At 46.2% G+C, this 26,135-nt stretch overlaps 1 protein-coding gene across 5 annotated transcripts in view; it reads left to right on the forward strand.

Moving 5' to 3' along the window:
• The first annotated feature begins 1,959 nt into the window (after positions 1–1,959).
• The window catches only part of AGTR1 (angiotensin II receptor type 1), a 53,200-nt gene continuing 29,024 nt past the window's right edge, over positions 1,960–26,135 (forward strand). For 2 of the 5 annotated variants that reach the window (XR_010746800.1, XR_010746798.1), the window contains exons 1-2: positions 1,960–2,186; positions 12,403–12,487. The gene's annotated coding sequence lies outside the window, so the exon portion shown is untranslated. The other 3 variants (XR_010746799.1, XR_010746797.1, XM_066347341.1) reach the window with 3 other exon arrangements.

Raw genomic sequence — 26,135 nt, forward strand, 5'->3', positions numbered from 1 at the left:
CTTATTGGTTGTTGTTGGTTTTTTTTTCATTTTACCTCTTACATTTAGGTCTATGATCTGTTTCTTTATGATCCATTTTTGAGTTTTTGTTTATTTATGGTATCATAGGAGGCCGAACTTCATTCTTTTGCATGTGAATATCCAGTCTAGTATTATTAGATCATTTATTCCCATTGAATTGTCTTGGTGCTCTTGTCAAAAAACAATTGATCATAATGTACTGGTTTAATTTCTGGACTCAATTCTATTCCATTGAGCTATATACCTATCTTTATGCCAGTGACACACTATCTTGGTTATTATAGCTTTAGAGTAAATTTTGAAATCAGGAATTGTGACTTTTCCAATTTTGTTCTTCTCTTTCGGGATAATTTTGGTTATTCTAGGTCCTTTGCATTTCCATGTGAATTTTAAAATTACCTTGTTGGTTTCTTTAAAAATAGCTTGTTGGGATTATGATAGGGATTGTGTCTCATCTGTGTATGATGATATGGAGATTATTGCTCTTTTAATTACATTAAGTCTTCCAGTCTGTGAACATGGAATGTCATCTCATTCATTTAGATCTAATTTAGTATCTTTCAACAATGTTTTCTGGTTTTCAGTGTACAAGTTTTACACCTTTTTCATTAAATTGATTCCTAAGGATTTTATTCTTTTGACCTATGGTAAGTGTGGTTTTTTTCTTAAGTTCATTTTTGGATTGTTCATTGCTAGTGCAAAGAAATACAACTGATTTTATCTGAAAGCCATGCTGAACTTGCTCATTAGTTGAAAGAGCTTTGAAATTGATTCCTTAGGATTTTCTATACACAAGATTACATCATCTACAAACAGAAATACTTTCACTTTCTCCCTAATCTGGATGCCTCTTTTTTTTTTTTTTTCTTTGTCCAATTGCCCTGGCAAGAACCTCTAGTACAACGTTGAATAGAAGTTTAGAGAGCTGACATCTTTGCCTTATTCCTGATTTCAGACGCACAACCAGTGTCTTTCATCATTAAGTGTGATGTTCGTTAAGTTTTTCATAGACTTTACAGTTTGAGGAAGTTCCTTTCTATACCTAGTTTGCTAAATGTTTTTATTTTTATTATGAAAGGGTGTTGGATTTTGTCAAATATTTGTTCTTGCTCATTAAGGTGATCCTGTGTTTTTTTGTCTTCAGTTCTATTGAAGTGGTATATTACAACAATTGATTTTTGGTCAAAGAATTTTGCATTCCTATGATAAATCTCACTGGGTCACTGTATATAATTCTCTTTATGTGATTGGATAGATTTGCTGTCATTTCGTTGAAGATTCTCATCTATATTCACAAGAAACATTTGCTATAGTCCTCTTCTCTCCTGACACCTGGCTTGGGCGTCAGGGCAACACTGGACTGACAGCATGAGTTGGAAAAGATACTTCTTCTCTTTTTCTGAAAGAGTTTGTGAGGAATTTATATTAGTGCTTCCTTAACTATTCGGTCACATTTTGTTAACTTTTTCTGCTTTTATAGTTTAAAAAAAAAGAATGCAATGCTGATTGCACGACCAATGGGACAGAGAAAAATGCCCCCTTTTCACTCTTAACTCTGAAATTAATCTGTGGGATGGATCTGAGATCCACGGGGGGTGACGCCAAAGTTTGAGTTACAGGAAAAAGAAAGAAATTTCCTAACTCAGCCTTAAAACTTCTACAAGTTAAAAAAAAAAAAAAAAAAAAAGTTGAAGAGGAACAATAATCTCAGCGTGAACGGCTTGCCCTTGAACCCCCAGCTCGCGGCCTCTCCTCGGCCGGTCCGGGAGGCGGGTCCGAGCCAGGTGGCCACGGCTCCCATAGGTGACCCGGGCCGGCTGCGCCGTTATCCCGCCTCCGGCAGCATCTGGAGAGCAAGGGGGTTGGGCGGAGAGGGTCTCCCGGGGCGGGGCGGAGGCGGAGGGAATGCAAAACAGAGCCTCGCCCCCGGAGCGCGGCGCCGCGACGCCCAGCCCTATAAAGTCGGGGCTGCCTCTCCGCGGACGGTTCCAGCGCTTGTCCGCCGGCCCCAGCGTGGCCCCGAGCCTGAGCCCGCGCGCCGCGCGCAGCGCCACCCGGTCCGTGGCGGTCACCGTGCTGAGCGGCCCGCCGGACCCCGGAGCGCCAGCTGGACCCGGATCAGCGCCGCAGCTCGCGGCCCGACGTGCGTGCGGCGCCCAGGCGCGGTGAGTGGGTGCGGGCGGCTGGGCGCGGGGCGCGGTGAGCGGGTGCGGGCGGCTGGGCGCGGGGCGCGGTGGGTGGTGCGAGCTCGGGGCGCGGTGAGTGGGTGCGGGCGGCTGGGCGCGGGGCGCGGTGAGTGGGTGCGGGCGGCGGGGCGCGGTGAGCGGGTGCGGGCGGCTGGGCGCGGGGCGCGGTGGGTGGTGCGAGCTCGGGGCGCGGTGAGTGGGTACGCGCCGCGGGCGTGGGTGCGGGCGCGGGGTGCGGTGAGTGGAGCGCGGTGAGTGACTGCGGGCGGCGTGCGCAGAGTGTCGAGCCGGTTCGTGCCGAACCACTGAACCGCGGGAGTGCGGAGGCTGCGGCGACCACCCCGAGCCGGCACCCTTCCCCAGGTCGGGCGAGGGGCGCGTCCGAGTCTGGAGGGTACAGTGTGAACGTGTTTGTCGCGTATCCCCCAGTATTTCATCCCGATTTGACCAGATCCTTTGGAATAGAAAGCACGATGTCTGTTAAAACGGGATGAAACCAAGTAAACTTTCTTCTGGCGGCTTTTTAACTAACTCTGTCTTTTAACCGCGAGCTGAGTGGACGCCGGTACGACTCTGCCGGGCGTCCGTGTATTTCAAAGTTGTACCACTTCAAAGGCGACGTGACAGGGGCCCCCAGGCCCCACACCCCCCTGCTTCCCAGGAGGTGCCCTGACCCGCTCACCCCCCGCCCCCTCCCCGCACACCCCCCTCCCCTCCCCTCACACCCCCCTCCCCTCCCCGCACACCCCCCTCCCCTCCCCGCACACCCCTCCCGCGGGTCCTTGGCCCCGGACGCCGCCCCCCCCCCCCCTGAGGCAGACTCGCCCACCGCCAGGTGTTCCGGGCGCCTGTCGTTCCACAAACCGGAGAAGGGGGAGCCCGGGCATCTCCACACCGTGACCCCCACAGCCTAGCCCCGGGCGAGTCTGTAACGGAGTCGGGACTGGAGACGCAGCCCTTGGGGCGCCTTCCCTCCGCCACCTCTTCATCCCGCACCCGGCTCTCCAGGTCTCTGCAACACCCAGCCGGGCCGTCCCACGCTGCCAGCCTGCGAAAGGCTGCGGGAGCCCTCAGCGCGTCCTGCCCCCAGTGCCTCCCGCACCTTTGTCCTTGCGCAGCTTAGAGACCTGGCTATGGAACCCACGTGGGACTTCCTTCCCAAACCTTGGTTCGCTGGTGGCCTCCTAAGTATCAAACCCCAAGACCACACTCAGGCGCCCTGTCTTCTTGACGCAAGTCTGGGCGCTCTCTTTCCCTCGGGATCACGTTTGGGACTTGGCTACCTTTGTTTCTAGGGTCATTCCAGGTGGAGAAAGTAACAGTGAGGGAGGCCAGAAATCAGGCCGGTGGCTGTTCCCTGTTTACCCACAGAACCTCTGGAATCTCCTCCAGAAGGTGCCGTATTCCCAACGTGCTTCTCCTGGTGTTTGTTGCCATCCCGGGGACCCGGGTCCCAGGCGGTTGTTCCCCTTAGCAGAAGCTATAACCCCCTTGTAAGTCTCTCTAAAAAAAAAACCAGGAACCGCCTGTTTCCCTCCTGTCCTGTGGCATCTCCCTGCCCCCCATCATGGCTAATCTCCCCTTCCAAGGGTGGACGCCACCACCACCATGCTGGGCGGACCAGGCAGGGGCCCAGAAGAGACCCACTTAACTGTGTCCTGTAAGAGCTCTGAACCTCACATTCCCTGTCCATAAGTGTCTCTCCAATAGTAGAATTCTTGGATTCCTTTTTCTTATTTCTCACTTGTTAATAAGTCTAAAATAATTACCCTTTTTGCCCATGTTTGGCATTTTAGAAACTGCCAGAATAGCCCTCCTGCTCTGGACAATCAGTCGCTTTCCCAGTGCTGGGCTCCAAGTGTCCCTCCCACAACTTAGGGCCAGCAGCTCCTGTAACTGGACTTGAGGCTCAGGGAGTGGACGCACCTGGCCAGGTCTCCACCTGGGTTCAAGTTCATGGTGATTAGTGTCCAGTTGGCTGTCTACGTGTCTTCCCCTTCTCGTCCTGACATCGCTGGTCTCTGTCCATCACGAGGCTTCCATTTCTGGTCTGATTCCTCTTTGACCTTAAAACGAATTAACTGCTCCCTCCTGGAACTCAGAAGAAAATGGGTTTCCTTCTCCTGGTTCCACTGACACCAGAGAGGTCTCATCTTTGAGGCGTAGGAACTGTCTTTCCACCACTTTGCTTCGGCAGTGCTCTGTGTCCCAAAGCTCCAAGCCTAAACCTTTCCTGTCACGCGTGAGCCCTGAGTCAGTGTTTTCAAAACCAGACAAGAACTGTGGCTTGTTCGGTTTTTCTTACTTGGGGTGTTTTTCTAGTCTGAGGTAAGGATTGTATGTATAGATACCATCTCTTGGTTTTGTTGCTGTGGCTTATCCAGCTGTAGCAATTACTGTGACTAATTAATTGCCCTCTGCTGGGGAGAAACTAAGGGAAGAAAATTTAACCTGCTGCTGACCCAAAAGCCAGGTGAAATACCCTATGGAACTGAGCTTAAAGGCATGATGCGTGTCCCCGGTCGTGTTATCTGTGCTGTCACGGGGTGGTCCTTTCCAAGCAGCGGCTTGAGAGTCGCTGCGTTTTCCTTTCCACTTTGTTCTCGGGGACCGGGACTAGGTCCCATCACTTAAGTGCGTGGGCTGCCCAGCAAGCGACAGCTCCCGGGCTCTGTTCCCACGCTCATCCCTGTCCCTCGTCCTCGTCCCACCCAGCCATGACGAGGGGAATGCCAGAGCCTCCCACGTAGGTTGGCAAACTAAGGGTTTTATTTAGAAGGTTGAAGTATATCCAAGTGTTGGGAAGGTTAAGAAGCCGTCTTGAAGACTCGCTGGGGCGGTAGATGCATGCAGAGCTAGAGCTTCAAACCGTGAGGAAGAGGAAGCGCCCGGGGCCAGGTCAGGGACACTGTCTCCCTGTCGTCTCCCACAGGGCACAGCTCAAGGTCTCAACCCACCGCCTTGGGAAAGTGCTTGTCACTGTTCTTCAAAATAGGCTTCTCTCTCTCAGAACGGTCTGACGTCATTGGATGACAGGGTTCATTCTTTTCACGTAGGTGCTTATGAAAGGTCCACTAAAATTCCCCCTAAGCAAAAGTAAATTTCATTTGATTTCCCGTCTAAATGTAGCTATCACATTACGTTTTCTATTTTGTTTGTGATATGAATAATTTCTACTGGGAATCAACTTCTCAGTGGCTTAATATGCAAAACCATCTTAAATCAGGGAGTATTCTAGAGGGAGTTAAGGTAATGTTGAACTGATTTGGCAAATGACTGTCATTATCCTATTAAAGTTCTAAATTATGTCTCAATCACAGCAAAAAAGAAAGAAAGAGAAAAAGCTAAAGAGCTATAAAGTTGCCAGATGTATCATTAGTGATTACTTTAATGACAAATTTGACAATTGGAAATAAAAACTAAAGTATATATTTAGAATAATTATGCAAATGACAAGTGCATCTTGCTCTCAGCTCTGGTTGTGTTCACATTAAAGTTATGCTATTTGATTTAGATTCTTGTCATAGTAGATGGCCACAGGGGGGAAAAATTCTCCTGAGTATAAAAACCAAAATTGTCTTTCAACATATTTCACTAACAAAGAATTCCCTATGTACTATATAATTGTTGGCGTGGCTGCTTTATTTTACGTTATTCTTATAGCTCAATTTAAGAGATTTTTGTTTGTTTCGTTTCTAAAATAGGTACATCATCTAAATGTCTTACGTAGAAATAAACGTCTAGAATTGTCCAGTTATTGTTGGAGTTTCCTTCTTATACCCAAGAATAGTTGAAATTGTGTTGCTAGTCTCACGTTTCAATCTCTAACGTTAACAGGTTTGGAAAACGGGTAAGAAGTGAGTATGCTTTGTTTCTCATAGCCTCATCGTGCCTTCCTACTCCAAGTCCCAGTTCTAGATGTCCTTAAAATTCTAAATCATCAAATTCATAATTACTCCGTTTGAGTCAACTTTTATGTGATTCCTTGTTCATTCTATCCATATATAAGCTGTTTTGTTCTTCACCAACTGATGGTAAAGAACAAAATTTGATCTTATTTAGATCAATGGGTTTAATTAGTGTGAATGGTTTACTTCAGAGTAAGAATATTGGAGAATTACACATATGGCCTGCCCCCTTAAAGAGAGTTGATGATTGCTAATTTGCTCTCTAAAGTTTTCTTTAGCTCTTTTCCATTTTCTATTAACCACAGTCCTGTTATCTGCCTTGGAAAAAGAAGAATGATATCTGTGAAACGTACCAACTAGAGCAGGGGTCCCCAAACTTTTTACACAGGGGGCCAGTTCACTGTCCCTCAGACTATTGGAGGGCCGTACTATAAAAAAAACTATGAACAAATCTCTATGCACACTGCACATATCTTATTTTAACGTAAAAAAACAAAACGGGAACAAATACAATATTTAAAATAAAGAACAAGGAAATTTAAATCAACAGACTGACCAGTATTTCAATGGGAACTATGCTCCTCTCACTGACCACCAATGAAAGAGGTGCCCCTTCCAGAAGTGCAGCGGGGGCCAGATAAATGGCCTCAGGGGGCCGCATGCGGCCCGCGGGCCATAGTTTAGGGACCCCTGAACTAGAGTATCAACCGTAGTAGAAGATACCTACAAAGGGAATACGGTGGATCTAAGTGATATTTAGCCCCGAGGACCCACCAGAGTAGAAAAAACGATCTTTGTCCTAGAGAAATGTTGGTCAAGCTAAGTATATACTTAGATATGGGTTTCTCTAATGAACCTCAGTGCCGCTGGGGTGGGAAGCCCTGTAAACTCAACCCTGCTCCTGTCCACCTGTCCGGCAGGTGGCCTGTCTGACGTGGTCACACTGTTGGACTCAGCGGCTGCCGCAGTAGCCCGCACAGCCTTGCCCTCCGTCTGGGAGCGCGACTCCTCCCTGGCATGGACCACGCCCCGTGGGGCCTCGCGCTGAGTTACCACGCGCTCCCCAAGTCGTTGCTTTGTTTTTCTTTGTTTTCTGCTAAAGCTCTGGGAGATGTTCAATCCGTTTCCAGATCCTTGCTGTTTTAGAAGAGAGATGTTAGGCACCATTTTTGTAATCTCATTTAAGTCTATTATCTTACGTACAATGGTGGAGTACAATGACTTAAAACGGATGTGTTAGTCTTACTGACCGGGGAACTAAAGTATTAACACCATTTTTCAGCCTGAAGCTGGAAGGGCAAGGAGCCACACTCCAGGGAAGAGTAAGAAAAGAGAAATGAAAGTGAATAGAAGGTTGACGTGCCAAGTCAGTGGTTCTCCAGGTGTTCAGGAACAAAAAGGCAAGGCTATGACAGTTGCCCAGGGAGCATTTTAAAGTCTAACACCTGTTGTCCGCACTCTCCTTTCTGCCCCTTCTCCCACTTCCTCTTTGAGAACCACTATATCACAAATTGGGAGCAGCCATCCGCGATGACCTCAGGTGTCCAAGGCTCACAGACCAGCCTCATGGACATCACCAAAGGGGCTGGTTAAAGATACAGCTTCTCAGAGGCCACCTGGGCCCATTGAATAAGAATCTGCATTTTAACAAGATCCTCAGGTGATTCAAACGCCCAGTAAAGTCAGAGAAGCACAACACCCTGTTCGGCCTTCAAAGTTATTACCTGGAGGTTATTTTCTTGCCTTTTAAATAAATGTTTTAAATACAGCCAGCAGCACCTGTAGTGTGCCCAACACAGTGTTCAGCCTTTAAACATGTCTCACCTAATCCTCACAACATCTCTATGAAATACTCATGAAATACTATGAATACTGCTGGCCCTGGCCGGTTGGCTCAATGGATGGAGCGGCGGCCCAGTATGAGAATGTCCCAGGTTCGACCCCCAGTCAGGGCACACGGGAGAAGCGACCCTCTGCCTCTCTCCCTCTCCCCCTCCCCCTTCTCTCCCTCTCCCCCTCCCCCTTCTCTCTCTTTCCCTCTCGCAGCCATTGGCTCCATTGGTTTGGTTGTCAGGTGGATCCCTGTTGAGGCATGTGAGGAAATCTGTCTCTCTATATCCCCTCCTCTCACTTACAAAAATAAAATAAAACAGTTGCTGCTACACCCTCACTTTGTGGCTCAGGACGCTGAGGAATAAGGCGAGTAGCCCACTCAGATGCAGTAACGGGTAGAGTCCAGATTCAAACACAGGGAGTCTGGTTCCTGAGCCCTTAGCGGCCACCCGACTGTCTGCCCTACCCTACGCTGCTTGCTTTTTAAGGCCAACTAATTATTTGAGAACTTATTTACAGTTATCATTTGAAATCCAATTCTGTTTCCCTCATGAGAAAAAAAAAAGATCGCTTTCTGTTTAGTTATAACACTTGCCTGCCATCTTCCCTTTAAGTGCAATACTGAAGTATTCTAGAAACTCTTTCTTGAGTTGGGAAGTAAAACCGTGGCAGCCCATTAGTTACAACTTAAGGTTTGATAGCTTTGTTTTTTCCTATAACTTAACTGAAGTTGACTGTTTTTACGTTTTGGCCTTTTGAGGGTATAAAAAATGTTCTCTCTCGAGTTGAATTGAAATCACTCTTTTAACTTTTAATATAAATACTGATACACAAGCAGTTGTTTGCCAAAGCTGTGGTTGAGTATAGTCTGCAAGCAAGTGGTAACCTACTTTAAGCCGGTGAGTCCGCAGACACTCCAGCGTCCGAGTGATTTCTCCCAGGGCCCGTAGATCCTCCGACAGCTGTCAGTGGGACCCAACCGAATGTCCACTGTTTTGACGGGAGCTCACTGATGTTGCTCAGAGGACAGGTGACTCTGGGTTCCTTGTGATCGTAGGTGAGAGGACTGAGCAGAGACGGTGTTCTCAGGAACAAAGGGCCACCTCCTCGGGAGACAGGCTTTCTCTCGCTGCTTGGATCTAGAACTTTAGATGTACGGGCGGCACTAACAGTAAACCATCCACCTTGTGAGTTACCCGTTAGGTCAACTCAAGGGGGCAGGAGTGTCCAGGAGACACCCTGCTCGTAGCCGGCAGTGGTTCTTGGTGCTGATAAAGGCTGCAACGTCAGTGGTCCTCCATGACCCTTTTATAGTCCTGCTGGTCTCACTGAGCACAACGATGTGTGATGGTGGCTGCATGTCCTAATACTATGCTGACGGGTTTTTTTCTAAATAAATTGAAAAAAAAAAAATCTCACAGCATTTCTTCTAGTAAAAGCCATATACTTTTTTAGTTTATCTTCACGTATACCTTCTTCACTTTTTGACCCCGATTCTTCTTGTCATCCAATCCAAATACAGTTTACAAGCTCCTGAGTCTACGTGGTAAGCCCCTAGAACCAGAACGTTCCATGAGCCCAGCTTTAGTAATCTAACTCTTTCTAGTCCAATGATGTCATTTCTCGTATGTGCCATGATGTGCCAATATATTGTGCCATGATGACTCCCAGCTCTTATCCTGCACACCATTAATTACTGACACTTTATCAGGAATGGAAAAGAATCTGATATGATTATGACATAATTTCTTGTATGTGTTCTGCCATTTGATCTACTACTAGGTTAACAGGATGGATTTGTGAAGAGAAACACAAATCAATTTATTGATTCTTTTTTTAAGTTCCCATTAATTTAAGCCATATGATGGAACATTCTGTAGCCATAGTGTTTTATATATTTATGTATATATATATATATTTAATAATCTATTTAAAAATATTTGGTGACAAAGAAAGTGAACAGGAATCATGAATGGAATACACTGTGTGTGTGTTTGATAGTCTTGTCAAGGTCGCCATTGAGTTTGTACTTGGATCATTAATGTTCCAATGAACGTAATTTAGGTATATTAGTACTGATTTGTGAGTTGAATGACCGATATATATTTTTAAATGCCTACATGTTTGTAGACCAGATAACAAAGACTAGGAAAAATATATTAACAAATCTTAAAAGCTTTTGAGGGTTGTTCAGATCAAGACTAAGATCAAAGATGATATTTTTCTTCTTTTTTTTTTTTATATATGTTTTCAAAATTTCCAATAATGAATCTCTGTGACTTTATGCTTCTTACTCTCTGGTGTCTCAGAATTTCTATTACATGGTACTTTCCTTAACCTGCTCTTGATTTCAGATCTTAAGTAATGGCTCTTAGCTCTCTGGAGAATAACCCCTGTCTCTACTTTGCCCTAAAGTACACTGAGCCTTACAGATTCCACAGAATTTACACCATAGTGGTACTTCATAGGCAAGATCATTTTATGGGAAACTTCTTTTGTTGTTACAACAAAGCCACCAAGAAACAGGGATAGAAATAGGTCTTTCTAATGCCAAAATTCTTCTATACAGCAGTGCTTTCATAACGCTGATGTGTGTTGTTTTGAAAAAAAGTAACCTATAATCAACCAGTGAATGCATAAATAAAGGAAACAACCAATCGATGTTTCTTCCTCTGTCTCTCTCCCTTCCTCTCTATAATCAATAAATTTTAAAAAAAAGGTAATACAATCTTCCCGATTAACTCTTCAGCTTTAAAAAAATTTCTTACACAAAATAACCTCAACTCCATAATGAAAAACATTGATAAAGTTGGCTACGTAAAAAATAATGTATTTTAATGTATATGTATTAAAAAAACAACACCATAAACAAAGTAAAAAGATAAACAGGAACTTGGGAAAGCAGTTTGCCACACTTTACATATAAAATGCCAGTTTCCTTAACATAACACGAGCTCTTTAAAATAAAAAACAGTGAGCAACCAATTTGAAAAATGAGCAAAAACCATGACTGGGCAAGCTTGTAACTACATAAAATAACTACATAAAATAAGAAAGCAAAGAAGCCCAGGCTCACTGATAACTAAAGAAGTGCAAATCAAAGCAAATGCGCTCTTTTTATTCCTCCAACTGAGAAAAAAAATTAAGAGTTGAGAAAAGCCAAATTTTGGGTATCATAAATCAGTGTAACTTTTATAGAAGACATTTTGTTGAGTATCATTCAAAAACTGAAGAGTATTCAAACGCTGAGCTTCATTAATTATGTTTGGAAATTATTTTACTGATAAAGTCAAATAAGTACAAAAATGCGTATGCATAAATATGATCATTGCGACAGTCTTTTAAGCAGCCAAAAGGGGAAACTGAAAAGAAAAACTAAAAACAAAAACACCATAAGATCCATTCATAGTGGGCTGGTTGAGTAAGTTCTCATGTGTCAGTCAATTAACATAATTCAGTACAGTCATTGAAATGAATGAGGTAGATGAACATATACTGGTGTAGAAAGTTCTGCTAACCATATTATTAAGTTAAAAAGTGTTAAAGCAAAGAGCAGAGTAGTCTAACGTTAAGTGAGAAAACATGGCAATACGCATACACTTAGATGATATAAAAACATTTTTTACAAGTCCTAGAAGGGTGTATAAGAAGCTATTGGTAGGAAGTAGCTCTGGAAAGTGGATCCAGAGAGACAATGAGAGAGGGCTAGGAGACATGTACTTTTTTTCCCCATTAATTTGAGAGGGGGGGGGAAGAGAACGAGAAAGGGAGAGAGAGAAGCATCAACTCGCTGTTCCACTTAGCTGTTCCATTTAGTTGTGTACTCGCCACCTCCCTCTTAGCCCTGACCTCCCTCATGGTCGTGGATCGAACCCACGACCTCAGCGTGCCAGAATGGCACTCTATCCACTGCACCACCCAGCCAGGGCCCACACATGTCCTTGTATGTTATACTCGTTGGCAACTTGACATCTGTATCACCTGCGGGTATTGCTCCTATGAAATACAAAACAAATTATTTTAAATTATTTTTTAATTATCGTTTATCATTGTATAAGTTTTATATTAAAAAGAATTGTTTATCAGAGCTAAACTGGATTCACAAGTAAAAATCGATTTCTTATATTTAGTAGTCATGTCTGCAGATGGGTCTGAGGATAAAATTGCACTACTTTACCCTTTCAAAATGTTCTGTTCTTCTCTAATGTGCGTCACCTTGGGTGTGGGGGCGGAAGTTGATGAGAAGCAGAGAGGGACAGGGTCCACGCCCACTCAGCCATTTAGTGCCACCTAACTCGGTATCAGGAAGATACATGTCCGTGGGGGGCGGGGGACCAGAGGATTTCATTCCCTACAAGAGCAGCTATACCATGTGAGGTCCATGCTTACCCTGTAAATTAAAAGCTAAAAATCCGGCCATATCCAGTGACTTGCACTGATCTTTTTCTTTCCAGGTTTGATGCATCACGAATTGGTCTCCAGTGGCTGGAGTTTGCATCTGAGTGAGTGACGGAAGCCGCCCAGAAGCCCTGCACCCAGGTAAATACCTTGCAGCTAATGCGCTGCATCTGTTGGTAGTTTTCTGTCATGCGTCAACAGCAGGGGTCACCCAAAAGCCACATGTATCCTCGCCCTGTGACATAAACAGAGGAAGCAGAGAAGAAGGAAATTCCAGTCTTACCCCAGCCCTTCCAATAAACAGCTTAAGAACACATGTATATTGGCCTTGACCAGTGGCTCAGTGGATCGAGTGTCAGCCTGGCATGTGAACATCCCAGGTTCAATTCCTGGTCAGGACACACAGGAGAAACAACCATCTGCTTCTCTTCCCATTCCTCTTCCCTATCTCTTTCTCTTCCCCTCCTGCAGCCAATGGCTCAATTGGTTCAAGCAGGGCCCCGAGTGCTAGGATAGCTCCATTAGAGCGCATCAGCCTCAGGCACTAAAAATAGTTCAGTATTCAAGCATCAGCCACAGATGGGGTTGCCAGGTGAATCCCATTTAGGGCACATGTGGGAGTCTGCCTCACTATCTCCTCCCCTCTCACCTAAAAATGAATAAATAAATAAAAATAAGAACACGTGTGTATTTGTAGAAGTTTACATGTAAACAGTGTCTGAATTGCCAAGACACTCAGGTTTGAATCGACGTTACACCACATGAGAGACAACATACAGTCCCTGTGACAAGGATCTCCCTGTGGCGTGGGTGATGGCTTTGAGCAGTGCTCTGTGTGCAGCACCGCCCGGGGCCTTGGGAGAGCCAGGAGGGGCACGATGTGCTCCTTCGGCCACACGATGGCAGATGGGACCTTTGAGACGCCCAGCGCTTACTTCCCAGGAGCACAGAAACTCGGGAATAAAACTTGACCTGCTCACCTCCTGAAAACCCACACGCCTCCCTCTCCTTCTCACAGACATCTCCCTGACCCCACAGAGATAGAGGGGAAAAGACCCTCTGAAACCAGAGATGGGGACACCCACTCACCCCCATGTAGTCCAACCCCTGGAAGGTCTGAGCCTGGGCAGTCACCCGGGATGCTGTCTACCTCCAACTCCTGTCACGTGGGCTTTAAAATTTAAAATTTAAAAAAAATAAAAATAACTCCTGCATTTACCTCGCTCACAAGATTTATTTATATTTTTTCCTATAGCTCAGAAAACAAACCCTCAGCTTCCCCAATCAATAAGGAGAAACTCCAGGGAGAAAGAAAAGAGTAGCTTCCCCCTTCTGAATGCGTGTGATTACATTTTATCCGAGTAGAAGACAGGCTACCAGGCTGGGTGGTGGGTGGGGAGACCCCGTGGAGGTGAGTTTTATTATTTGCTCAGCTGTCACATCAGGGAAAGCTCTGCTGGAGGGGAACCCTACCGCGGTGTCAGAAAACTATTTAGGACTGCTTTAATCTTGGAGATAAAAATAGTAACATTCCACGGAGTTCTGTCACTGGAAGGTCTTCAGGGTTCTTTTTTTTTTTTTTTCTTTGAGGTGTAGTTAAGCCTAGGAATCTGGCCTGCACCTTTTCAGCAGAAATCCAACTCTGGAAAAGGTGCTTAAAATAGACGTCCTAGTTAGGAAGACAGGACGCTTTCCTCTGCCTCCGAAGGGCGCTGAGGAAGAGGAGGAGCTCTCAGTCTCGTCCTGCCCACCAGCCTGACCGTGGGGAAAGAGGGCTTCCGGCTGGAATGAGTCTCGAACCAGCTGCCCTTCTCCATTTGGGAAGCCCTTTGTTTCTGACCGACAGTCACACACCTTCGAGCAAGACCCCCCCCAGATAACTGTGACAGTTGGCCCACAAATAGCAAAACACTGAAGAAGGCATCATGGGACGTTTTAAACCTTTTCAAACTTTTCTCGGTTTCAGATGAACAAGCCAAAAAACGTGCTTCGTTCGGTTTTTTGTTTAAGAACTTGACGCTATATGAATTCTGCCACTAAGTAGCCAGGATGCCTTCGGCTTCCTGTAAGATCATCTCCAAGGCTCAGTTCCAGTCCGTGGACGTGATCCGGGAAACACAGACAGGGCTTTCAGAAGGACCTTCTGAACTTTGTAATGTCGCTTTAACCAGCTTACAACGACAGAACTCTGATCTCTTATTGATTTAAAGCAGGAATGTGTAAACAGCATTTCAAACCTTGTTTTATAGAACCAAAAAGTCTCAGGTTGAAATCTACTTAGGAAAACGGAAAAGAGTCCAGACCCTCTTTGGGGGCTTAAAAACCTATAGACCTGCGCCGTCCACCAAGGGCGCCCTGTGCCCCATCTGGCTATTTTAATTTAAATACGAATGAATTAACAATGAAGTGAAATTTAAAATTCAGCCCCTCAGCCTGTAGCAGCCACCTTTCCCGTGCTCAGTAGACACTGGTCGTTGGTGGCCACAGATTAGACAGCCCAGGGAGAGAGCATTTTCATCGTCATAGCAAGTTCTGTGGGACAGTGCTGCCACAGACAAACTTATTAATGAAGGAGCCGACTGCTGTTGGTAAGAAGGGTGCCTGCTCTCTTAAACTTATTTGGAAACTAGTTTTTAAATTCCAGTGTTCTCAGAGGTAGGGTGTCTGGTACCCTGTTCTCACAGGGCCCCTTGTCTTTTTCCTGTTTTCTTGGCATATTAATATATGAAATTAAGTATTCTCATGCAGTGTCACCTGTGGGTCCTCAGTATCCCAAGGCAGTCAGTGACCATGGCACTGACGTATATCGGTGGACCCAGGTGGGCGCCTTCCAAAGCAGAATCCAATTCAGCGCTGAACACCCTCCAGCAATCCGAACTTCCTATATGTTCAGCAAACAGTAACATTCTGAGAATATAACCTAGATTCTGTAGCTCCGTAGACCGGCTCTAAAAATAGCTGGTAAGTTTCACAACTGTTTTTACAAATAATTCTTTCTGAGAAGGACTGAGAGTTGTTTGCTTTTTTAAATTTGGCTTATCCAAAACAGTCACCCTCAGTAATTAAGAAACTGCTCCATATGTTTTAAGTGTTTTTAGAAACATAAAGCAATATCATTTAAGAGGAAAATATAACTGTCTAAATATTCAAGAGCAAAACTGTCATCGTGTGAACATTTTTTTCTAGAGGTTTTTGAAACAAACCATTTAGAATAGAGCCGTTCCTTGGAAAATGGAGTCCCCTAGGAATGACTGTTTTCAGTCTAATGATATCGAGAACCATCTAATTTTAATGCCGAGTCATTTTGGGGTTTACCTTCCTACAAACTCCCGATTATAGAGAAGAGAAGTCACCGCTACGGCAGCGACTTGCCCAGAACCAAGCAGGCAAGTGCACACACCTTTGAGGTCATCCTGTGCTTCTAGGATGTGATTGCAAACTTGGCTATCCAGGGACATCATCCAAGGAGCTTCTACCCTGGTCTGTGATTTATTTATTTGGAGGCCTAGCCTGTACTCTGAAACTGGTCTCTTTCCCCATTGATTTGAAACAAAGGGGGGGGGGTGTGGAAGGGGATGGGGAGGGAGAGAGAGAAGCATCAACTTGTTATTCCACTTAGTTGCTCCATTTAGTTGCACACAACTCATTGGCCGCTTGTCCTCGGTGCCCTGACCTGGGATCGAACCTATGACTTCAGCACGCCGGGACAACACTCTAGCCACTGAGCCACCCTGGGCTCTAAAACTTATAAAATACTCCCAGGGGATTCTAGTATACAGACATGTTAGGGAACTTGTCAGATAGAACTTAGCAGTTAAGGGCCCTGGCCGGTTGGCTCAGCGGTAGAGCGTCGGCATAGCGTGCGGAGGACCCGGGTTCAATTCCCGGCCAGGGCACATAGGAGAAGCGCCCATTTGCTTCTCCACCCCTCCGCCGCGCTTTCCTCTCTGTCTCTCTCTTCCCCTCCCGCAGCCAAGGCTCCATTGGAGCAAAGATGGCCCAGGCGCTGGGGATGGCTCTGTGGCCTCTGCCTCAGGCGCTAGAGTGGCTCTGGTCGCAACATGGCGACGCCCAGGATGGGCAGAGCATCGCCCCCTGGTGGGCAGAGCGTCGCCCCCTGGTGGGCGTGCCGGGTGGATCCCGGTCGGGCGCATGCGGGAGTCTGTCTGACTGTCTCTCCCTGTTTCCAGCTTCAGAAAAATTAAAAAAAAAAAAAAAAAAAAAAGAACTTAGCAGTTAGAAGAATTTCAGCCTGGTCGGTTCCTGTCTACCTTTTAAATCAGTGATGATATTCATTTTGGTGAATGTCATGTTTGGCTGCTTCCAGTTGATAACAGCCTGTTCCTAAAGCTTTCTAGCTTACTATATCTAATCCACGATGGGCTTTTTTTTTTTTTTAAAGACATCTACTAACTAAACCTTTAAAAACTGGATATAAAATAAAACTATCTCTGTGCTCAGTGAGAATCGGGGTCCGTCGTCGGCGAATGCTTCGGGGTGGTGTTCGCTTCTCAGAACGCTTCGTCTGGTACCGCCCCTCGGGGAAGCAGTTTGGCAGTTTCTTTTAAACTCAGAGAAATGCTCATTACCCCACCTACCTACCCTACTTCCACGCGTTTACCTAGGAAGCATGAAAATACATGTTCACACAAGGACCCGAGCGTGACTGCTCGTCGCAGCTTCTTTCTTAGTTACCAAAAACTAGACGACGCCATCCAAACGTCCACCGCCAGGAAAATGGGAAGAGACACGGTGCTGTGTCTCCCACGGTCAAATGCCACTCGGCAGTGACAGGAGCAGGCAGGACACGCTCTGCGCTGCGTGGTTCCAATCATGTGACCATCTGGAAAAGGCAATACAATTGGGACAGAAATCAGTCAGTGGTTGCCAAGGCCGGGGGTCGGTGGAAGGGGTGCCGGGAGATGTTGGGGGGAGGGGTGATTCAATATCCTATAGAACGACTATAGTGCTCATTACACAGAAGGATGCGTTTTTCAAAACTCATCAAGCTGTGCACCTGAAAAGGGTGGATTTTACTGTATAGAGTACATAAATATGACTTTAAAAAATAGTGGCCCTGGCCCTGGCCGGTTGGCTCAGCGGTAGAGCATCGGCCTGGCGTGCAGGGAACCTGGGTTCGATTCCCGGCCAGGGCACATAGGAGAGGCACCCATTTGCTTCTCCACCCCGCCCCCCTCCTTCCTCTCTGTCTCTCTCTTCCCCTCCCGCAGCCAAGGCTCCATTGGAGCAAAGATGGCCCAGGCGCTGGGGATGGCTCCTTGGCCTCTGTCCCAGGTGCTAGAGTGGCTCTGGTCGCGGCAGAGCGATGCCCCGGAGGGGCAGAGCATCGCCCCCTGGTGGGCAGAGCATCGCCCCTGGTGGGCGTGCCAGGTGGATCCCGGTTGGGCGCATGCGGGAGTCTGTCTGACTGTCTCTCCCCGTTTCCAACTTCAGAAAAATACAAAAAAAAAAAAAAACTTATAGAGTCTTCTAAAGTCAGAAGTTCTTGTCTTCTCAGAAATTGTGAAAAGACTACACACAGTTATGGCTGTTATCTTTTCTTACCTTGACCCTGGATGTCTCAGAGGAAGACACACTAGAAAAGATGGAAGGTCATTTTCAAAGGCCACTATTTATCTTTCTTAACTGTTTATGTCCTTTAAGATTTTCTTTTTCTGCAATTCTAGATAGGTCTCAGTCATAGTGGCTAAAGCGAACTTATGTTTTTTAAGCAATCAAAAGAGCAAAGCACAATAAATCTCAGACCACTCATTTCTTCTCCTTTTTCTTTCTTTTATGGAAATGTTCTCGATACTAGAAGTCTTCACTTTTATTTCCGAATTATAGATAGGTCCTAGAGAGCAGTAGTTTGTTTTGAATTTTAATGAGTGCAATCCCACCCTTCTAGTATATCCTTAGACATCCCAGTCCCCGTGGTCCACTGCAGTGATCCCGTTATCAGAATGCCAGTCTCGGTGACGTTGCAGTCACTTACAGCCCCTCGTTCAATTACATTTGGCTCTGGGACTAATGGTGGCGTGTTACACAGGGCAAGACAATTAAAACACATTTATTTGCCTTTGAGTCATTCAAGCATCAAGCATTTGAAATAGCCACATAACTGGCCGTGAGAAGGGGCAGATAAATATTCAGTCAATAATTTTATTTGCACATGTAAAAGTACCCTTTTTCGGTGAACTCCTAAGTAGTAGGAGTTGGAACCCAATTTGTAACTGTCAAATATGAATCCGAGAGTCTTGCCAACGAAACAAGGCAAAATAAACATGAGCAATCTGTGGAATGTTTTTTCAACAAACAAAATCATGAGAGGTTTTTTTTTTTCTATAGGTTGTCCTCCCAATAACCTAGCCTTCGATGGAAACATTGTTCCTAGGTTTGAATAATATAGGTGGATGTGCTTAGCACAGAACTAGCTATGTAGGAGACGAATTTAAATTATGTCGCTGTTAATGTTTTCACGATTAAGAGAGCTCAGAGCATCAGCCTTCAAGCCGAGAGGCCGTTTTGTTGGCAGAGAGAGCTTTTGACTCGTCTCAGTGTTGTCTTCCTCTCTCTTCCCCTAAGTCGTCATTCTCCTTAAGATCTTGAAGAGAAGTAGACAGTTAGAAGTCTTTTTTGCTTTTTAATTCCAGAAAGGTCTAGGAACTCTTAGAAAGGGAATGATATACTGCCTACCTGGAAAAAGGTAAGCAGTTATCTGGAACTAGTTCTTTGGCACCTTCCCAGAATTGAAACAAACGCCAGACTCACCCAGAGGGGGCCCCGGGGACAACAGGAACCGTGTCGCACCGTGAGCAGAACGCCCCGTCAGGAGCAGCCTCCCTCCTCCTCCTCTCATCCCGGCAAAGCCAGAACCCTTTGGCACACAGTGTGGGCCCCGTAGAAAACAAACAGCCGCTGCAGATAAAAACCAGGCTGTCGGGAAGGGCTGTCTCTTGACCTCGATCGAGCCTGAGCCTGGGCTCCTCAGTGAGGACGCTCCCGGGTCACAGAGGAAGAAGCATGTGGGTGTTTGGCTGCCGCCTGGTCCCCCTCGTGGGGTCGGGGTGCAGAGCAGGAAGACGAAGCTGCGGAGTGTCCCCCTCAGCAGTGCACTCCCAGAACTCCAGCCTGCTTCAGCAGCATGAAAGCAATGCGAACCAGGTCGTGGGCGACCACAGCTTCTCACGGGACATCTGTTACACTAAGGGACGAGCCATCGTTTTTCCAACTCGAAGCCGTTAATGAGCACGTCTCTCTGTACACAACTGAACAAACGGGGAGCGCTGGCAGTGGCCCCGTGAGAAGCTTTAGCCCACAGTGCATCAGCCTGGTTTGGGGTAACTGGGGGGATAGTGGTGGGCGCCTTCTGCATTTCTGCCAGGATGTAGAGTTAATCAGATGGATAAATTAGATGGAACACACCATCCGGATTAAAGAATGAGAAATAGAGGCCCTGGCCAGTTGGCTCAGCATTAGAGTATGGGCCTGGCATGTGGAAGTCCCAAGTTTGATTCTTGGTCAGGGCACACAGGAGAAGCGCCCATCTGCTTCTCCACCCTTCCCCCTATCCTTTCTCTCTATCTCTCTCTTCTTCTCCCTCAGCCAAGGCTACACTGGAACAAAGTTGGCCTGGCTGCTGAGGACGGTTTCATGGCTTCCGTCTCAGGAGCTAGAATGGCTCCAGTTGCAACAGAGCAACACCCCAGATGGGCAGAGCATCACCCCCTGTTGGGCGTGCTGGGTGGAACCTGGTCAGGCACATGTGGGAGTCTGTCTCTCTGCCTCCCCACTTCTCACTTCAGAAAATACAAAAATAAAAAATAAAAAAAAAGAATGAGAAGTAGAATATGTACCAACCAAGTGAAAGTAAAGTTAGACTGTGAATCAAACAGTAAATGTCAGTAAAAATTTATTCTAGCTTCCTCAAGAGACGACACATTTAAGACCTAATTTGAAGTCTTGCAATGAAGAGATCTATAGAACCACTTTTGTGATTTTTTTATCTTCTTAGGAGGGTGTTTGGATATCTTTAACTTTTGTATTTAACCAGTTATTATTTTGGGGGGGTATCTGTGGTGTCCTCATCCAATCAGTCCGTCTTGGTTGGATTTATATCTACGTGTATATGGATAGCCAGACGTCCCAGGAGAATATAATTCTGTCGTCCTCCTCAGCAATTCATTCTAACAATTAAGAACCCTTAAGCTAAATAGAATAATTCATTTCATGGGGAACTTTATTCAATATGTATAATTAGTTTTAGTTAACTTTATTAATGAAATGTTGCAAATCAATTAGGTTTGCAATAATCTGATGCCGAGGACCCAGGAGGGGCCATCTCTCTCACAAGAGGGGAAGGTGATAGACAATTTAGTTGGGAAGCAAATGTAATTAGATTTGATCAGTTGAGCATCTCCATCCTGACATGGCGTCAGGCGCACACCCAGGCCCGAGAGGGGAGAAGAGATAGAGAAAACCCTGGGACTTAGGAAATGTTTTTCATGGTCCTGTTGGCCACACGCTGACAGCTAATGTGGGCCCTGGAAACCACAGGTAGACAGGTTTCTTCCAGGCAGGCGTGTGGCTTAAATTTTGTTTTTAATCCTAACGCTTTTAGGTAGGGTTATATGTGAGCTTCCTATTTATCGCAGACCCCACCACTCCCTAACGCCCTTTATGGAGTGCTTCACACATTTATTTAACTGCCCAAATCCTTATGACATTTCAGTTTGCGACTTGCGTGACCTAGCACTTTGTTATGAAAGGGTGTGGGGTAATCCTAGTGTGTGTTTTTTTTTCCTCTTACTCTAAAGTAAGAATATCAAAGAAATGTCTAATGAGAGTTAAGATTCCTGAATAAGAATTACACTGCTCACAAAAATTGGGAGATCAGGGAACGTGCAGATACTTCAGTACTTTCAGCCTTTTGTACGGTGCGTTTTCACCAATGAAAGAAAAGTTGGTTTTGCATCTCATTTGCATAATCGAACAACTTTCTTTGACTTGTCATTTGCTTTTCTGGTGTTCTTGGTTAATTAAAAAAATCAAATGCTTTTTTTTATCGCTTCATATTCATTCTGAAATATTCACTAATTTTTGTGACTATTTTATATTCATTGTGAAATATCCACTAATATTTAGTTATATTAATTAAATACACATTATTTCTAGGTAGGGCCACAGTTTACAACAAATGCTGCTGTGATACATCCAGCATTTTTTTTTTTTTTTTGTATTTTTCTGAAGTGAAAAATGGGGAGTCAGAGAGACAGACTTCCGCATGTGCCCAACCGGGATCCACCCGGCATGCCCACCAGGAGGCGATGCTCTGCCCATCTGGGGTGTTGCTTCATTGCAACTGGAGCCATTCTAGCACCTGAGGCAGAGGCCACAGAGGCCACAGGGCCATCCTCAACGCCCGGGCCAACTTTGCTCCAATGGAGCCTCGGCTGCGGGAGGGGAAGAGAGAGACAGAGAGGAAGGAGAGGGGGAGGGGTGGAGAAGCAGATGGGCGCTTCTCCTGTGTGCCCTGGCCGGGAATCGAACCCGGGACTTCTGTACGCCAGGCCGATGCTCTACCACTGAGCCAACCAGCCAGAACCCATCCAGCTTTTTTGTTAAACACCTACATACTAGTCCTCGGGCCCAGCCCTGAGGACAAAATGTGAGCAAAGCAGACGGGAAAACCTGACCTCAGAATTTACATTCTACTGCGCGCATGCAGAGAAACAATCAGGTAAATATGAGCAGTACAGGATACCAGATGACTGGATAATGGGACTAGAGTGTGGAGGCAGGGAGAGGGGACAGGGGCAGGTTTAACCAGGTGTGTGGAGAAAGCCTCCTTCCACAGGAAAGAGAGTACTATACAGACTCTGAGGGAAGATGGCTTGAGGCAGAGCGAGGAGCACATGCAAAGGCCCTGTGGTGCTATGCTATGATAGCAGAATAGTCAAGTCACAGCAAATAATGGATCAGAATGAGAGATCGGGTAGGGAAGGGGAAGAACTAACAGGGAGAAACCAGACACATTTAGAATGGATGCTGGAAGATGGGGAAACACGTGGAATTTTAAAGCCTAAATGGTTTAAAGACATAAAATGCTTTGAACTATAATTTCTACCATTGGAAATGTTAAAGTCGGGTCTATGATTCAATCCGCGGTAGCCGGTTTGGTGGCTGTAACTCAAACTCGAATCATCAGGAACCTGGATGTGAGGTCATTCCTCCTGGGCAGCCAGTTGCTCTGTTTAGTGCCTTTGGGATATTTTTAAAACACTCTGCCTATCACCGACCTGTAACCCCATGCCTCTGGGCCTTCAAATTAAAAACAAACAAACAAACAAAAAAAAAAAAACAAAAAACCAACTCCTCAGTAATAGAGAGTTACTGGTGCCCAACATTGCCATTAGATTACTTTTTTTTTTAATCATAATTCTTTTTCTTAGATCAATATGCCAATGAACTTAAGTCTCAGGGACACCACCACATGTAAAATGATTTCATATACTGCTAATTCCATGTACATTATTTCACCTTCAAGTCTAACAAAAAGAGAATTCTCAGCAGAGAGACCTAGTTGGGGTTGTGCGTGTGGCTTTCCTGTGCGTAAAACGAGGAATAACACTATTTAAGGGAAAACGTCCAGCTCAGCCGTCTCCGAGCCTGTGGGACACTCCGGGTGAGAAGGAACGCTCCGGGCGTTGTGGTCTTTTTCAGTTTTCTCCTATTTCCCCAAGCCCCTCCACCCACACACGTCCCCCATGCTGCTCTTCTTCAACATTTCCTAATGAGGATTAGGGAGCAGGCATTCTAACTATTTGTATGTGCAGGTTGGAAACAAGAAAATGAAGACTAATTATTTTTGTCCTGGTCATTTGATTTTCTAAGCTCCTCTCCTACCAGCTTAGGCCAAGGCCATCGTTACTATTTCTAGCAAATGAAAAGGCCACCGCGGGTGATGTCATACTTCCCCCAAATGGGGAATTGGTTTTTTTTACCTGCTTTGCAGGCCTCCGTGAGGGACTTCTCCATGAGTAAGAAATGAGAGGTTGATCACGGACAGAACGAGGGGAGAAGAACGCAGCTTTCTTTAGTCTAAGGAAAACAGTACAAGGGCTGGTCAGCAAGGCCGTGGTAAACATGTTTCATCCATCTGTCTCTTTTGCCCGTGGGCAGAGTTTCAGGGTACGGACTTGGAAGCGGAAATGCCCCAAAGGGGCAGTGACGTCAGGAGGTTCCTGGAAACCGGGCTGTGTGGAGCTGACGGAAAGACACGGGGTTCAACCCTTCCCCACCAGCGTGTGGCCAGCTTTCAAACTGAAGCATGACCCCAGAAGAACTTCTGGTGTCCTTCCAGGTCCGCAGGCTAGTTAATGATACAAACAGTCACTTATCTAAAACCAGACAGGAATTCGTGTCCCTGTTCCCTTCATGTCACTGACGTCCCTTTCAGTCAGCCTGGCCAGAAGCTGGAGCGATTTGAGCAGGGGTGGGACTCGAATCATGTAACATCCGGTGTTCTGCCCTCGTGACCGTTTTAAGTATAAAAAGAAAACTGATATGCTGAAAGGTAGTTTAGTATTTCAGGCATTGAATGCTTAAATAAGAACAATAAAAGAGGTACACAAAACTAGATTGTGTTATAAGGGTTTTAAAATATTCATGAAAAAATATTAAGTACCTGTAATACCTGACAAAACAATCAGACTGTTATTTAAGGTATTTCCATATTGCTTCTTGATTGGCGTCCTCGCTTGCAATTTTTTTCCACCTCTGGGCGGAATGACCGTGACTACGGGCGCTTAGAACACGCCGTGGCGCAGATGAACGTTCAAGAAGAGTGAGGAATGGCGATTTCTGACTTCCACACTGGGCGGCTGCCCAGGCGCCCGCCTGAGAGAGAGCCCTGGTGACAAGGGCCATTTTAACAACTCTTCGCCAAACTCAACATAAAAACTAGGTTATCGGTTCTGCCGAACCAGCGCGAACCCACTGAATCCCACCGCTGGTTTTGAGAAACTTAAGTTCCTGTGGAACCCCCCGGGCACCCCTGGACGCTGCGGCACGGAGGACAGACTGCCACGCCCAGTCCTCCTCCCAGCCCCCGGGCACCCCTGGACGCTGCGGCACGGAGGCCAGACGGCCACGCCCAGTCCTCCTCCCAGCCCCGGGCACCCCTGGACGCTGCGGCACGGAGGCCAGACTGCCACGCCCAGTCCTCCTCCCAGAAGAACCTCTGCAGTTAGTTGTATGTCAGCGGCTGGCCTTCGTTCTCTTTGGTGCTCGTGGCAGAGAACACAGCCATTCTAATACTCAGTCTCTCCGTCAGTTAGTTAAAATAATGGCTGGAATTGAATCAGTTTTCGGTCCCCAGTAAAAAAAAAAGCGAGTCGCAGCTTCCTTCAGACCCTTCTCTTGCGGAAATCTCTGTGGAAAGAGACACACTAGCCAGGGAAAACAATGGCTAGGGGTAATGAAAGGGTCTGACAATAGCAGTTGAAGCACAATCATGTTATTTCTGTCAATTCCCTGAGATTGAACAGACCCTGAACTTCGGGTTTGTTGTGTCTCGCTTTGTTTCTGACTGCGCTGGAAATAATTTCCCTCTAGTTGACTCTGATTTCCACGCGATAGCTTACCTTCTTCATCTGGTTGAGTGGCACAGTTTAAGTCGTTTCATTGAGATGGGAAAGAAAGAAGTGAGCCTGGAAGGAATCTAAACGGCAAATCGTCTCACGCAGAAATAAATAAGTAATAAGCTCAAATCCGGGGAGGTGTCATCCTTGAAGCTCTCCCAGCTTCCGGCCTGGTTCTGCGGATAAGAACTTGGGGGACGAGTTTGGGAAGCAGTCCGTGCTGGGTTCTGCTTCATACCTATAATCATATTTACTCCTCATGACAACACTTAGAGGCAGCTGTGAGTATTGCCGCTGTGTGATGTGGCTATCTTATAGGTGTGGACACAAAGGATCAGAGAAAATCATGGTTAACATCTACTTTTTGCATTTGGGGGGGGGGGGAGAGACAGAGAGAGGGACAAAAGGGGACAGACAGGAAGGGAGAGAGATGAGAAGCATCAATTCTTCGATGTGGTGCCCTAGTTGTTCATTGATTGCTTTCTCATATGTGCCTTGACGGGGGGGGGAGGGCTACAACTGAGTGAGTGACCTCTTGCTCAAGCCAGTGACCTTGGGCTTCAAGCCAGCAACCTTTGGGCTCAAGCCAGCTACCCTGGGGTCATATCTATGACCCCACACTCAAGCCAGCAACCCCACGCTCAAGCCAGTGACCTTGGGGTTTTGAACCTGGGTCCTCTGCATCCCATGTCGATACTCTGTCCACTGTGTCACCGCCTGGTCAGGCCATAGTTAACATCTATTAAATGGTCACTTATCAGGTCAGGCACTGGGTCAGTCACTTTATCTGCTTCTTTTTACTTAATTCAGCAAAACAAAATAATAAAAAAAGCCTAGGTTCTCTTATTGGCTTCAGTTTTCCACAGACACGGAGCCCAAGGGGCCGCATTGCTAACCAGTGCCCTGACCGGAACCAGAGTCCGGGACGAACTCCAACCCGCTCGCTGTGAGCCTTTCTCCCCCAGATGCAACCCAGCAAATTGTCCCGAGCCTGAGATCTTCCTGCGGCTGTTCTTAATTAAGTGCTGTGCTATCCGTGTTATTTTTTTTAACGTACATATATATATACAAGTGAACACTTAGTATTTAGCTCTAGGTTTATACTGATGTTGGGCGCACGTATAAGCTAGACTCATTCTGAATTATAG

The sequence above is a fragment of the Saccopteryx leptura genome, chromosome 8, assembly GCF_036850995.1.
Source record: "Saccopteryx leptura isolate mSacLep1 chromosome 8, mSacLep1_pri_phased_curated, whole genome shotgun sequence".
Taxonomy (NCBI): domain Eukaryota; kingdom Metazoa; phylum Chordata; class Mammalia; order Chiroptera; family Emballonuridae; genus Saccopteryx; species Saccopteryx leptura.